At 47.4% G+C, this 15,368-nt stretch overlaps 1 protein-coding gene across 1 annotated transcript in view; it reads right to left on the bottom strand.

The window, feature by feature from the left end:
• atp8a1 (ATPase phospholipid transporting 8A1) overlaps positions 1 to 15,368 on the bottom strand; it is a gene marked incomplete at its 3' end in the record, with an annotated part of 287,871 nt that overhangs the window by 271,527 nt on the left and 976 nt on the right. The gene's annotated exons all lie outside the window — the stretch shown is intronic.

Here is a 15,368-nt window from a genome sequence, read left to right as displayed (position 1 = left end):
TTTTTCCCCCTAGAGGTTGGGGGGTGTGTGTGTGTGTCAGTGCCATGAAGCCAAGTAGAAAAGCAAAACGTTTGCTCTTTGTAAGTGGAAAGAAAAAAGAAAAAGGTAGGGACTAGGGACTAGGGAGGTAGTTGTGGTGGCAGCAGCCGCCGCTGCATTATTCATGCGTTTGCTCTTGTGACTGCAGCAACAGTCAACAGTCTTCAATGGAATCTATGATTTTCATTGAATTATTTAGTATCCTCCCATTACAAAGGGGGCCATTGTTGTGGACTACTGCAGTAGTCCTCGATGCATTCTACAATAATCCAAAAATGTGTGTTTTGTTATTACCCTGCTGTTCAGTCTTTTCCAAAGGAATGACCGCAAAGCGCAAACGCAAATGACACAACAACGGTGTTAGAAGAGCTACTGTGAGACAACAGACGTGACGGGCAGCGCTAACGGGCTTCCTTCCATCGAGGTGCAGAAGGAAGGACACATAACTTAGGCAAGATGGCAGAGAAGACAGACAGATCACAGCTCGTCTGACAATGGACAATCTGTCACATTTGAGGGTTTTTTTCATGGTGAAAACGTTCAATTAGGGCTGGGACGAATGCCGACCTGGAAGGTGTACGGCAAAGATTGCACTTGTCCTAATATACTAACCTACACTGTAGCACTCAACACTTTGATGAACATCGTTACTCAGCTGATAGAGTTGTGCCCTTCCTGATGACTTGTGATACAGAACTTGTACGTCGCTTTGGATAAAAGCGTCAGCTAAATGACTAAATGTAAAGGTATTGATTTTTACAATATCCACAATATATAAGCCAAATATCATAGAAAATATTTATGTTTCTTGAAGCAGCATTAAACATTTAAAGAAAATAATACCATGACAAAAATGACCATGTGAAACATAATGTCATATCACATTGTAATTTATACTGGAAAACTAAATACAGTCAGGCATACCATCCAAACAAATAACTATTTTGTGATATGATTCTGGACATATTGCCCAGCTCTATGTTCAATCATATAACAAAGGCCATATCTAAATCTTAAATTCTTATACTAGATAGAATATATTCTTGTGAATAAAAGAGTGGTGGTGGTGCTCACGTAAACCTGATTAGCCAGAGGGTCAACAAGGAGGAGAGCTGATGCAGCTGGGTGGTGGAGCGGTCTAAGCACTCGCCTAGAAGGCTGAGATGATGCCATTTGGAAGAATCGATAAATCGGGACAAAATTATCGATAAATATAGATTTTTTAAATCATTATTATTATAATATTTAAAATATATATATATATATATATATATATATATATATATATATATATATATATTTTTTTTTATGGCCTCTTCCTGATCGCTATTGGCAGCGCGCTCAGCGTGCCCAGCACGACTCGCTGTCGTGGGCCAACTACAGCATCGCAAAAACTAGAGTGAGTGCATGTGACACACACACATGAACTAACGTTAAATAATTTCTCTTTTATTATTTTTTATTATTATTATTTATTTAATAATAAAAACATTTAATTAACACATGCTAAAAAAATCTATAAGTGATGCCACTTATCGATTTCATGCAGTTATCGATAAATTGATGAGTGGTCTCAGCCTCACCACAGAGACCAGTTCCTGGTGTCAAGTGTACCTGCGGCTCGGTCAGTCTTCCCTACCAACACGTGTTCGCGGGTGGGAAGCTGGTGGGGTATAGCATGAGTCCTCCTGGTCATTGTAACAGCGACTCCTGCTGGTCGCTCGGGGCACCTGTTCAGCAGGGAGGTGATTTGGGATATTAGGGATGCCCCGATCATGTTTTTTGCCACCGATACCGATCACCGATCGTCTTGAGCCATATCGGCCGATACCGATCCGATACCGATCGTTTTTGGTTTTATATAAAAAAATAAGTATTTTAACACTTTGGCTGCCATGGGTTAAATTCATGATATACCATAGATTGCCAGCTCTATTTGTCTATGGAGAAAGTCCCCTTCTTTGCAGGGCTATAACTTTTTAAATTCTATTGCTACATTGCCATTATTAGGGCCCATTCAAAGTCCTATATGTATTGTTCATTGTGTAGCAACGTTAAACTTTTTCATTCACATATTCATAGTAAGGTATGGTCTAATGTATAAGTATGTTTTCATACAGCAGATGATACAAATTTATATTGCTCAGGAAGTAATTTAAAGGAACTTTTGCCTGATATTGAAAGAGAGCTTGAAATTCTCAAAACTTGGTTTGATGTTAATAAATTGTCTCTCAATATTAAGAAAACTAAATTGATGGTTTTTGGAAATCGAAAAGAAATAGAGGGGAGATAGAGTTAAAAATATGTGATGTAAAAATAGAAAGAGTTTGAGATAAAATTTCTAGGGGTAGTTATTGACCAGAAATTAACATGGAAACAACATGTTAACTATATTCAAGGAAAAATATCTAAGTCAGTAGCAATATTGTATAAATGTAAGGATATATTAAACTACAAAGCCTTGCACATAATTTACTGCTCACTTATACTTCCTTACATTTCTTACTGTGTGGAAGTATGGGGTCGACATTTAAAAAGACAGTAAATCCAATAGTCGTACTGCAAAAGCGGGCCATTCGGAACCTTTTCAAGGCTGGTTACTATGAACACACAAATCCATTGTTTATAAAGTCTCATATTATGAAATGTAATGATTTGGTTTACTATAAAAATATGCAAATAATGTACAGAGCTAAAGCAAAGTTACTCCCAGGTGGGGTGCAAAGGTTTTTTTCAACACATGAAAGAAAATATGATTTGAGAGATATTTGTAAATTTACTGTTCAGAAAGCTAAGAAAGGGATTAAAAGGAGGTGTATTTCTATTATTGGGGTTAACTTGTGGAACAATGCTGATATACAGTTAAGAATGAGTAATTCGATTTTGGTTTTTAAGAAAAAGATTTGTAAAGAAATTTTTGAAAAATACAAGGGTGAATAACACTGTTTTGTTTGCTTTTTTTCTTTTAGAATACTGTTTTGGAATCTACATTTTTGTATTTTTTATTTAATTTTTTTTAATGCTAAATTTTGAAAAACTACAACACTGTTTTGCTTGCTTGCTTTTTTCTTTTCTTTATAATACTGTTTGAGTAAAAAAAAAAAAAATTTTGGTAAGAATATAGGACAGGCATATAAGCACTATGCTTCAGTCTGTACCTTTTTCAGTCACTGTAAATAATCAAATATTGATAAATGATGATGTATATTGTACTTTTTTTTTTGATGACAAAAAAAAAAAAAAAAAACTACTACTACTACTATGGCAATCAGCGCGATATAAAAAATTCCAACTAAACGTACTTCTAGAAGTTACTACACGTCATCTGATGTTGACCGGATGGGCGAGGGGGCGTTTATAATTCTGTGGGCAGCATTATACCAATCATCTAATGTGGGTCAAATGTTGATAATAGCAGTTAGTATCGAAGACGGTAACGTTACACGCTAAAACTCACCCCAGTCTCCGTGCGCCGTTGGGCGATCATCGTAGAGTAGAAATGTTATCATTATGGGATGGCGATTTACCCGGTCCATCTCCAGCTTGTATAATGGTATATACGTCCAAATCATGTTGTTTATCGAGTTATTGGCAATCGATCGCCATGTAGTGTGACGAGCCAGAGTCCCGGGACATGTACCGAGTGCCCGGAAGTAATACGGCCGTCCAGCAAAACCTCTACTGCGCTTCCTGTTAAGCGATTGCGCCGATCGGCCACCAGATGGCGCTCCTGAACCGCCAGAGAGCTCAGTGGGTCCTCCTGGTGGATCTCAGGCCAGCGGAGGGGAAATATTAATCAGATTCCAGATTTTTGAAATATTGATATTAAAGACGCTGTAAAGCGTCCTCGGCAACTTGAGCATGGCCGGGAATGACGCTTTAACACGGCTCCTGGCAGCCAAAGTGTTAAAAAATATATATATTTTAAATTTCTTTTTTATAAAATATATATATTATATAATTATACTTGTAGTTGTATTATCTGCGAGACATTGCCACCACGCAACAAGTCAAAATGCTCGCTATCTCCACCGTCTGTGTGTATACCCTGCTTTATGTATACTCGAGTAGCCTCCAGCTCCAGCAAGGATTCTCCGGCGCTGCAGCTGGACCCTATACTCTGCCCTCATGCGATGGAAGCCAGGGGCTCGAATACGCATCGAATCAATGTTATAAGACATTGATATCAGGAGCTATCTGTAGCTACTGCTAGCCGGCTAGATAACGTTAAGACAACGCCTCATGTACTAAAAGTGAATAGTTGACTGGGTCATTCTGTTTAAACAGTAATGATAGCTAGGTAGGTAACGTTAGCTCACGGTCCCATGCACTATAGACTAGAGCAGAGGAGCCTCCCACACCTTACCAAAAAACGTAAGTATCGTTGTACACGACGGCGACGCCACACAAAACATTAATAAGGCTATGCCTATGCTGCTATGACTAATGTGATATAATTATAAATTATAAATTAAATATAATATAATTGTTTGCTTGATAGACGAAGGTTGCAACATAATTATGTAATGTCATGTCGTTGGCTGTGAGAGCAGCCCCACTGCACCCAGGCAGCGCAGCCGAGTGAAACCTTGTTGGCACAGTCACGAAAGGGGCTACTTAATTAATTAATCCAATCCACTTTATTTATAGAGCACATTTTAAAACAACAAAGTTTACCAAAGTGCTGTACAAGTCCCACAACATAAAATGTAAAATTAAAAATAATAAAATAAAAATATTATAATTAATATATATATATTTTTTTTTCTCTAAGCTTCGAATTAAAATCGAAGCTCGGCCCCGAAGCTTCGATTGCCAAAAAAAGCTTTGAAGGTCAGCCCTAGTCTACACCCTGCCCAGACCGACAGAGATATGTGGTAGTCTACACCCTACCCAGACCAACAGAGGAGATATGTGGTAGTCTACACCCTACCCAGACGACAGAGGAGATATGTGGTAGTCTACACCCTACCCAGACGACAGAGGAGATATGTGGTAGTCTACACCCTACCCAGACCGACAGAGGAGATAAGTGGTAGTCTACACCCTCCCCAGACCGACAGAGGAGATAAGTGGTAGTCTACACCCTCCCCAGACCGACAGAGGAGATATGTGGTAGTCTACACCCTACCCAGACCGACAGAGATATGTGGTAGTCTACACCCTACCCAGACGACAGAGGAGATATGTGGTAGTCTACACCCTACCCAGACCGACAGAGGAGATATGTGGTAGTCTACACCCTACCCAGACCGACAGAGATATGTGGTAGTCTACACCCTCCCCATACCAACAGAGGAGACATGTGGTAGTCTACACCCTCCCCAGACCGACAGAGGAGACATGTGGTAGTCTACACCCTCCCCAGACCAACAGAGGAGATATGTGGTAGTCTACACACTGCCCAGACCGACAGGAGGCATGTGGTAGTCTACACCCTCCCCAGACCAACAGAGGAGATATGTGGTAGTCTACACCCTGCCCAGACCGAGCGGAGGCATGTGGTAGTCTACACCCTACCCAGACCAACAGAGGAGATATGTGGTAGTCTACACCCTGCCCAGACCGAGCGGAGGCATGTGGTAGTCTACACCCTACCCAGACCAACAGAGGAGATATGTGGTAGTCTACACCCTGCCCAGACCAACAAAGGAGATATGTGGTAGTCTACACCCTGCCCAGACCAACAGAGGAGATATGTGGTAGTCTACACCCTGCCCAGACCAACAGAGGAGATATGTGGTAGTCTACACCCTGCCCAGACAGACAGAGCAGCACAACGTCCAGGAAGGGCATTGGCATAATGACAAAACTGATATCACGTGCTGCATGTCTCTACTCCTCCTCCGCTTTTGGCTCATCCTCCTCTTTTAGATTGAATCCATTCTGCAGCTGTCATATGAGCACCACATAAAACACAGTGCACAACCATCTCGCACAGTCTATTGATGGAGGTAACAGTGGAGATCAGGTTTGCCCTCACTCGTAGTGCCACACAATCTGAGTCATTTATTTATTATAAATAAATCGCAAAAATTATAATTTTTTTAATGGCCTTCATTAATCTTTTAATTCTGGTAATATCAGACATAACCTATTCATCCAGTATTTCTTAGAAGTCCACTCAAATCATAGATTCAGTATCTAATCCAATTTGTCTTGCATAATGCTCTGTGGTCCATTAATTTTGCATTAAGCAAACATTTTAATTTCTGGCGATAAGAGACGGCAATGAAAAAAGTGCTCGTCTGTGATGTCATAGCCATACAGCCGAGTGTGTGTTCTAAAAGAGCTTGTCTGTGATGTCATAGCCATACAGCTGAGAGTGTGTTCTAAAAGCCTGGATATGGGTGCCTGCAGAAGGATTCCCTACGGATACAAGTAGCCCTACATTCCCTGCTTCAGAACAATAAAACTATTGAATCTTGAATCAAGGATTTGTAAGGAACCGTTGCTCATTTCAAACTTTTATTTTAATTTGAAAGCTCCATAATGTAATTTCCACATTCATTGTCAATTAAGTTTCTATGGATCCTTCCTCAACTAGAGAAATGATTACGTCAACTAATAGTCCCTATAAGACAAGGTGTTGCTATTTTGTCATCTATACAAGTGGTTCCCAAAAAGGGTATTGCAGGTGGTCCGTGGAAAAAAAGCGAAATAAAATAGAAAATGTATATAATATAATTTAAAATAAAATTGTAAAACCGTTGTGTAATATAAAACATAGTATTATAGTTTGTTATTCTCTCAAATTAGGCTAATCATTATCGGACTACATTTGTGTCAGAGGGGTGTGGCTAAATACCCAGGTCTCAAGTGTAGGAGATGCGCAGAAATTACAGCTAATTTCCATTCCGAGACAACAGACTCAGTAGGCTACATTGTTGGCGGTGTGAAACATTAATATCTTTGGAACCGTTTGTGTTAAATTGTATCTGAATCTCTCCTTATAGCATAAAAGCCTGGCTGGCAGTGCGCATAGATTAAATCCAGTAGTCGCTCCGCAAGTCAGACTGAATGGCGCCAAACACATTGATTTAACTTCATTAGCTGGAATATTCTGAATCATTAAGTCTGCTATAAGCGTAAATATGTGTGCGTGCACGAGTGCCCGTCCCATCTCTGGTCTTTGGAAAGACCAGAGGAGTTTGAGAGTATGCTGTGACGAGTACAATTTACTTTTGAGTGTCCATAATTAACTATTAAAATATCTGCATTTTAACACCACTTTAAATATACGTTTGATGTTTATTTATTTTTAGTACTGTTTGCATACGAGGTGGTCCGCAAATGTTCTTGATAACAATCTAGTGGTGCGCATAAACAAAAAGTTTGGGAACCACTGATCTACATCATTTCATTGAGTTGTAATTAACACAACACAAGGATTAAAGGTCACAGATGACATCACTGGTGGCCATATTCAAACTAATTTACTCTCAATAACGGTCAAACTAAATGAATGTGTGCACAACAGTTTGAGTTTTTGGATGTGTGTGAGATTATGTGCAAAATAAATCAGCATAGTATTTTGGTGAAATGCCCCTTTAAGATCTCTTAACCATTTCACTACCACACTACAGAAGGTTAACCCTTTCACTACCACTAGACGGGTAACCCTTTCACTACCACACTACCAAAGGGTTAACCCTTTCACTGCGACAATACAGAAGGCTAACCCTTTCACTGCCACATACCAAAGGGTTAACCTTTATAAAAAGAAAAAAAGAAGAAAAAAAAAACGTCTTGATGACTAAAAAACAAACTGAGTCAACTGAAGTGAAAAACAAGTTGCTGTATCAACCGTATTTCCCAAGACATTAATCTATGCAGTGAAAAATGTTCACCGTTCTGAACTTTCAGCATTGACTCATGCACCTTTTTGAAAATCATCTGACATGAAGATGGAACACATTTCTGTGTATTAAAATAGTCTTTGAATCTATACTTTTTGTGTTGATTCTACATTAATTCCATGATTTTACTCAAGTAAATATCTGTTACAAGCTTCGGTCTTAAGTAGAAAAATGCGATTTTAATCTAGATTAATTACAGGAAATTGAGAGATTAGTTAATTTTTTTAATCTATTGACAGCACTAAAATATATATATATATAATATAAAAATTATAAATATCACCAACTATTGTAGTGCACTCACTGCCACAACCTACTGCAAACAACCAAGTAATCGTTTTATCTCGATTCTCTTGTTTTAGTGATAGTGCAAATCGTAATTACTCTTTTAAAAAATCGCCCAGCCCTAAATATTATTTATTTACTTATTTGGAGATGATAAAAATGCAACACTGTGTGATTCAGAGTTACTGAGTCACTGTTCCTGAGTAGATTGATTGAACATTTTATTAACAGATTGCAGAATGGGTACAGTACAGTACAGCTCAATACACACAATTGATAAGGGGACGATGCAGACCAGAGAAAGACTTTCATCTTGTTTACATCAGGGTCCCCCATTTTCAATTCATCATAACATACATGACATACATGACATACAGATAGACAGTACTGCTACATCTATACATTTATGACATACCAGATTAACAAATACAGTACTATTTGTGATACAAAAATAGTCTAAAAAAAGAGAGTATATATTTGACGAAGAAACTGTACATTGGAGGAGGTTGGGTAGGTGGGTTGGAGGGGGGGGGGGGTTGGGTAGGTGGGGGGGCTGTACATTGGAGGAGGTTGGTAGGTAGGAGGTTGGTAGGTGGGGTGGAGCACTATGATTAGACTAAAAGGAAATGAAGGCATAATAAAAAGAAGGAAGTTCACAGCCTGGAAAGTACCCACAACTGTCATAACCAAAAGTGAAACCCTAGCCTATAGGTCTCCAGAGTTATACATTCATTCTTCAGTCTATTCAATAATGAGCCATATCTGACGCATAATTTTTAGATACGATTAAAATGTATTGTCATCAGTGAGTGCACAGGTAACAGTAAAGTGCGTCAACAATACACAGTGTAACAAGTGATTAAATGGAATAACACATAACGAAGTATACCGAGTAAATATGCTCATCTGAAACGCTAATCTTATTGTACACAAATGGAAACTGCAGTCATTCATCAGGTAAGGAGGTGGTATATGCAGAACATAGGCCGCTACTAAATTAAACTAACATGATGCCACTGGATGCACCATTTTGAAGGCGAGGACAACTTTAACTGCGCTGAGCACCGCGCACCTTCGACAAACCATCAACATAGACAGAGAGGAGGAGCAGCAGCAACCGGTCTGTACTCAAACAAACGCACCCCAACACCCAATATTAGCTCATGTGCGGCTCTGGGCGACAGACAGCTCCTCGACCCAGGAGCACTGAGGAGTCATCATCACTACCAACCAGGTCAACACGTCTCTAGTTAGTGTGTCCGGTTCCACTTGACCTGTTGGACGATGATGCAGCCGCAGAGGGGGAGAGTGAGACACCGAGGGGGAGAGAGTGAGACGCAGAGGGGGAGAGAGTGAGACGCAGAGGGGGAGAGAGTGAGACGCAGAGGGGGAGAGAGTGAGACGCAGAGGGGGAGAGAGTGAGACGCAGAGGGGGAGAGAGTGAGACGCAGAGGGGGAGAGAGTGAGACGCAGAGGGGGAGAGAGTGAGACACAGAGGGGGAGAGAGTGAGACGCAGAGGGGGAGAGTGAGACGCAGAGGGGGAGAGAGTGAGACACAGAGGGGGAGAGAGTGAGACGCAGAGGGGGAGAGAGTGAGACGCCAAGGGAGAGAGAGTGAGACGCAGAGGGGGAGAGAGTGAGACACAGAGGGGGAGAGAGTGAGACACAGAGGGGGAGAGAGTGAGACGCAGAGGGGGAGAGAGTGAGACGCAGAGGGGGAGAGAGTGAGACACAGAGGGGGAGAGAGTGAGACGCAGAGGGGGAGAGTGAGACGCAGAGGGGGAGAGAGTGAGACGCAGAGGGGGAGAGAGTGAGACGCAGAGGGGGAGAGAGTGAGACGCAGAGGGGGAGAGAGTGAGACGCAGAGGGGGAGAGAGTGAGACGCAGAGGGAGAGAGAGTGAGACGCAGAGGGAGAGAGTGAGACGCCGAGGGGGAGAGAGTGAGACGCAGAGGGGGAGAGAGTGAGACGCAGAGGGGGAGAGAGTGAGACGCAGAGGGGGAGAGAGTGAGACGCAGAGGGAGAGAGAGTGAGACGCAGAGGGGGAGAGAGTGAGACGCAGAGGGGGAGAGTGAGACGCAGAGGGGGAGAGAGTGAGACGCAGAGGGGGATAGAGAGTGAGACGCAGAGGGGGAGAGAGTGAGACGCAGAGGGAGAGAGAGTGAGACGCAGAGGGGGAGAGAGTGAGACGCAGAGGGAGAGAGTGAGACGCAGAGGGGGAGAGAGTGAGACGCAGAGGGGGAGAGAGTGAGACGCAGAGGGAGAGAGAGTGAGACGCAGAGGGGGAGAGAGTGAGACGCAGAGGGGGAGAGAGTGAGACACAGAGGGGGAGAGAGTGAGACACAGAGGGGGAGAGAGTGAGACGCAGAGGGGGAGAGAGTGAGACGCAGAGGGGGAGAGAGTGAGACGCAGAGGGGGAGAGAGTGAGACGCAGAGGGGGAGAGAGTGAGACGCAGAGGGGGGGAGAGTGAGACGCAGAGGGAGAGAGAGTGAGACGCAGAGGGAGAGAGAGTGAGACGCAGAGGGGGAGAGAGTGAGACACAGGGGGAGAGTGAGACGCAGAGGGGGAGAGAGTGAGACGCAGAGGGGGAGAGAGTGAGACGCAGAGGGAGAGAGAGTGAGACGCAGAGGGAGAGAGAGTGAGACGCAGAGGGGGAGAGAGTGAGACACAGGGGGAGAGTGAGACGCAGAGGGAGAGAGAGTGAGACGCAGAGGGAGAGAGAGTGAGACACAGAGGGGGAGAGAGTGAGACGCAGAGGGGGAGAGAGTGAGACGCAGAGGGGGAGAGAGTGAGACGCAGAGGGGGAGAGAGTGAGACGCAGAGGGGGAGAGAGTGAGACGCAGAGGGGGGGAGAGTGAGACGCAGAGGGAGAGAGAGTGAGACGCAGAGGGAGAGAGAGTGAGACGCAGAGGGGGAGAGTGAGACACAGGGGGAGAGTGAGACGCAGAGGGGGAGAGAGTGAGACGCAGAGGGGGAGAGAGTGAGACGCAGAGGGAGAGAGAGTGAGACGCAGAGGGAGAGAGAGTGAGACGCAGAGGGGGAGAGAGTGAGACGCAGAGGGAGAGAGAGTGAGACGCAGAGGGAGAGAGTGAGACGCTGAGGGAGAGAGTGAGACGCAGAGGGGGAGAGAGTGAGACGCTGGGGGAGAGAGTGAGACGCAGAGGGAGAGAGAGTGAGACGCAGAGGGAGAGAGAGTGAGACGCAGAGGGGGAGAGAGTGAGACGCAGAGGGGGAGAGAGTGAGACGCAGAGGGAGAGAGAGTGAGACGCAGAGGGGGAGAGAGTGAGACGCTGAGGGAGAGAGTGAGACGCTGAGGGAGAGAGTGAGACGCAGAGGGGGGGAGAGAGTGAGACGCAGAGGGGGAGAGAGTGAGACACAGAGGGAGAGAGAGTGAGACGCAGAGGGGGAGAGTGAGACGCAGAGGGAGAGAGAGTGAGACGCTGAGGGAGAGAGTGAGACGCAGAGGGAGAGAGAGTGAGACGCAGAGGGAGAGAGAGTGAGACGCAGAGGGGGAGAGAGAGACACAGAGGGGGAGAGAGTGAGACGCAGAGGGAGAGAGAGTGAGACGCAGAGGGAGAGAGAGGGAGACGCAGAGGGGGAGAGAGTGAGACGCTGAGGGAGAGAGAGTGAGACGCAGAGGGGGAGAGAGTGAGACACCGAGGGAGAGAGTGAGACGCAGAGGGGGAGAGAGTGAGACGCAGAGGGGGAGAGAGTGAGACACAGAGGGGGAGAGAGTGAGACACCGAGGCAGAGAGAGTGAGACGCAGAGGGGGAGAGAGTGAGACGCAGAGGGGGAGAGAGTGAGACGCAGAGGGGGAGAGAGTGAGACGCCGAGGGAGAGAGAGTGAGACGCAGAGGGGGAGAGAGTGAGACGCAGAGGGGGAGAGAGTGAGACACCGAGGCAGAGAGAGTGAGACGCAGAGGGGGAGAGAGTGAGACGCAGAGGGAGAGAGAGTGAGACGCAGAGGGGGGAGAGAGTGAGACGCCGAGGGAGAGAGAGTGAGATGCAGAGGGGGAGAGAGTGAGACGCAGAGGGAGAGAGAGTGAGACGCAGAGGGGGAGAGAGTGAGACGCCGAGGGAGAGAGAGTGAGACGCAGAGGGGGAGAGAGTGAGACACCGAGGGAGAGAGTGAGACGCAGAGGGGGAGAGAGTGAGACGCAGAGGGGGAGAGAGTGAGACACAGAGGGGGAGAGAGTGAGACACCGAGGCAGAGAGAGTGAGACGCAGAGGGAGAGAGTGAGACACAGAGGGAGAGAGAGTGAGACGCAGAGGGGGAGAGAGTGAGACGCAGAGGGGGAGAGAGTGAGACGCAGAGGGGGGGAGAGTGAGACGCAGAGGGAGAGAGAGTGAGACGCAGAGGGAGAGAGAGTGAGACGCAGAGGGGGAGAGAGTGAGACACAGAGGGAGAGAGAGTGAGACGCCGGGGAAGAGAGTGAGACGCAGAGGGGGAGAGAGTGAGACGCCGGGGGGAGAGTGAGACGCAGAGGGGGAGAGAGTGAGACGCAGAGGGGGAGAGAGTGAGACGCAGAGGGGGAGAGAGTGAGACGCCGAGGGAGAGAGAGTGAGACGCAGAGGGGGGAGAGAGTGAGACGCAGAGGGGGAGAGAGTGAGACGCAGAGGGGGAGAGAGTGAGACGACGAGGGGGAGAGAGTGAGACGCAGAGGGGGAGAGAGTGAGACGCCGAGGGAGAGAGAGTGAGACGCAGAGGGGGAGAGAGTGAGACGCAGAGGGGGGAGAGAGTGAGACGCAGAGGGGGGAGAGAGTGAGACGACGAGGGGGAGAGAGTGAGACGCAGAGGGAGAGAAAGTGAGACACCGGGGAAGAGAGTGAGACGCAGAGGGGGAGAGAGTGAGACGTCGGGGAAGAGAGTGAGACGCAGAGGGGGAGATAGTGAGACGCAGAGGGGGAGAGAGTGAGACGCAGAGGGGGGAGAGAGTGAGACGCAGAGGGGGAGAGAGTGAGACGCAGAGGGGGAGAGAGTGAGACGCAGAGGGGGAGAGAGTGAGACACAGAGGGGGAGAGTGAGACGCAGAGGGGGAGAGAGTGAGACGCAGAGGGGGAGAGTGAGACGCAGAGGGGGAGAGAGTGAGACACAGAGGGGGAGAGAGAGTGAGACGCAGAGGGGGAGAGAGTGAGACGCAGAGGTAGAGAGAGTGAGACGCAGAGGGGGAGAGAGTGAGACGCAGAGGGGGAGAGAGTGAGACGCAGAGGGGGAGAGAGTGAGACGCAGAGGGGGAGAGAGTGAGACACAGAGGGAGAGAGAGTGAGACGCAGAGGGGGAGAGAGTGAGACGCAGAGGGGGAGAGAGTGAGACGCAGAGGGGGAGAGAGTGAGACGCAGAGGGGGAGAGAGTGAGACGCAGAGGGGGAGAGAGTGAGACGCAGAGGGGGAGAGAGTGAGACGCAGAGGGGGAGAGAGTGAGACGCAGAGGGGGAGAGAGTGAGACGCAGAGGGGGAGAGAGTGAGACGCAGAGGGGGAGAGAGTGAGACGCAGAGGGGGAGAGAGTGAGACGCAGAGGGGGAGAGAGTGAGACGCAGAGGGGGAGAGAGTGAGACGCAGAGGGGGAGAGAGTGAGACGCAGAGGGGGAGAGAGTGAGACGCAGAGGGGGAGAGAGTGAGACACTGAGGGAGAGAGTGAGACGCAGGGGGGGAGAGAGTGAGACGCAGAGGGAGAGAGTGAGACGCAGGGGGGGAGAGAGTGAGACGCCGAGGGAGAGAGTGAGACGCAGAGGGGGAGAGAGTGAGACGCCGAGGGAGAGAGTGAGACGCAGAGGGGGAGAGAGTGAGACGCAGAGGGGGAGAGAGTGAGACGCAGAGGGGGAGAGAGTGAGACGCCGAGGGAGAGAGAGTGAGACGCAGAGGGGGAGAGAGTGAGACGCAGAGGGGGAGAGAGTGAGACACAGAGGGGGAGAGAGTGAGACACTGAGGGGGAGAGAGTGAGATGCAGAGGGGGAGAGAGTGAGACGCCGAGGGAGAGAGAGTGAGACGCAGAGGGGGAGAGAGTGAGACGCAGAGGGGGAGAGAGTGAGACACAGAGGGGGAGAGAGTGAGACGCAGAGGGGGAGAGAGTGAGACACAGAGGGGGAGAGAGTGAGACGCAGAGGGGGAGAGAGTGAGACGCCGATGGGGAGAGAGAGTGAGACGCAGAGGGGGAGAGAGTGAGACGCAGAGGGGGAGAGAGTGAGACACAGAGGGGGAGAGAGTGAGACGCAGAGGGAGAGAGAGTGAGACGCAGAGGGAGAGAGTGAGACGCAGAGGGAGAGAGTGAGACACAGAGGGAGAGAGTGAGACGCAGAGGGGGAGAGAGTGAGACGCAGAGGGGGAGAGAGTGAGACGCAGAGGGGGAGAGAGTGATACGCAGAGGGGAGAGAGTGAGACGCAGAGGGGGAGAGAGTGAGACGCAGAGGGGGAGAGAGTGAGACACAGAGGGAGAGAGAGTGAGACGCAGAGGGGGAGAGTGAGACGCAGAGGGGGAGAGAGTGAGACACAGAGGGGGAGAGAGTGAGACATCGAGGCAGAGAGAGTGAGACACCGAGGCAGAGAGAGTGAGACGCAGAGGGGGAGAGAGTGAGACGCAGAGGAAGAGATTGATTGATTGAAAACTTTATTTAACAGATTGCAGAATGGGTACAATACAGTACGGCTCAATACACACAATTGTTAAGGGGATGCAGACCAGAGAAAGACTTTCGTCTTGTTTACATCAGGGTCCCCCATTTTCAATTAATCATGAAGAGAGAAAGAGAGAGAGAGGGAGACGCCTGGGAGAGAGTGAGAGGTGCACCTAGGAGACACCAGCTGTAAATCACACTAACAAGAGGGGAGTCACTGGTGTGTGTAGACAGTGTGTGTGTAGAGACAGTGTGTGTAGACAGTGTGTGTGTAGACAGTGTGTGTAGACAGTGTGTGTGTAGACAGTGGTAGCTGCCTGGGCGTCGATACACACTGCTGGGGAGATGCTGCAGCAGGGTTGTACTTTGATTCCACTCTCAATGGTAACCAGGCTGATATAGGTTACGTTATTCCCAGGGAAAAAAGGGTGGCATAGGAAATTCACATTATGCGTAGTACTACTACATATCCTTCACTGTGAGACTCTTTCACTACAGAGAAGAGACATTCGGTTTTCTTAAATGCTTGTACGGTTAACGGGATGGATGGACTGTCTTAAAAATGTTTAAAA

This window comes from Notolepis coatsorum, assembly GCF_963971535.1.
Source record: "Notolepis coatsorum genome assembly, chromosome: 16".
Classification (NCBI taxonomy): Eukaryota; Metazoa; Chordata; class Actinopteri; order Aulopiformes; family Paralepididae; genus Notolepis; species Notolepis coatsorum.
The sequence above is the reverse complement of the archived record's forward strand: the minus strand, read 5'-3'. Positions and strand labels throughout refer to the sequence as shown.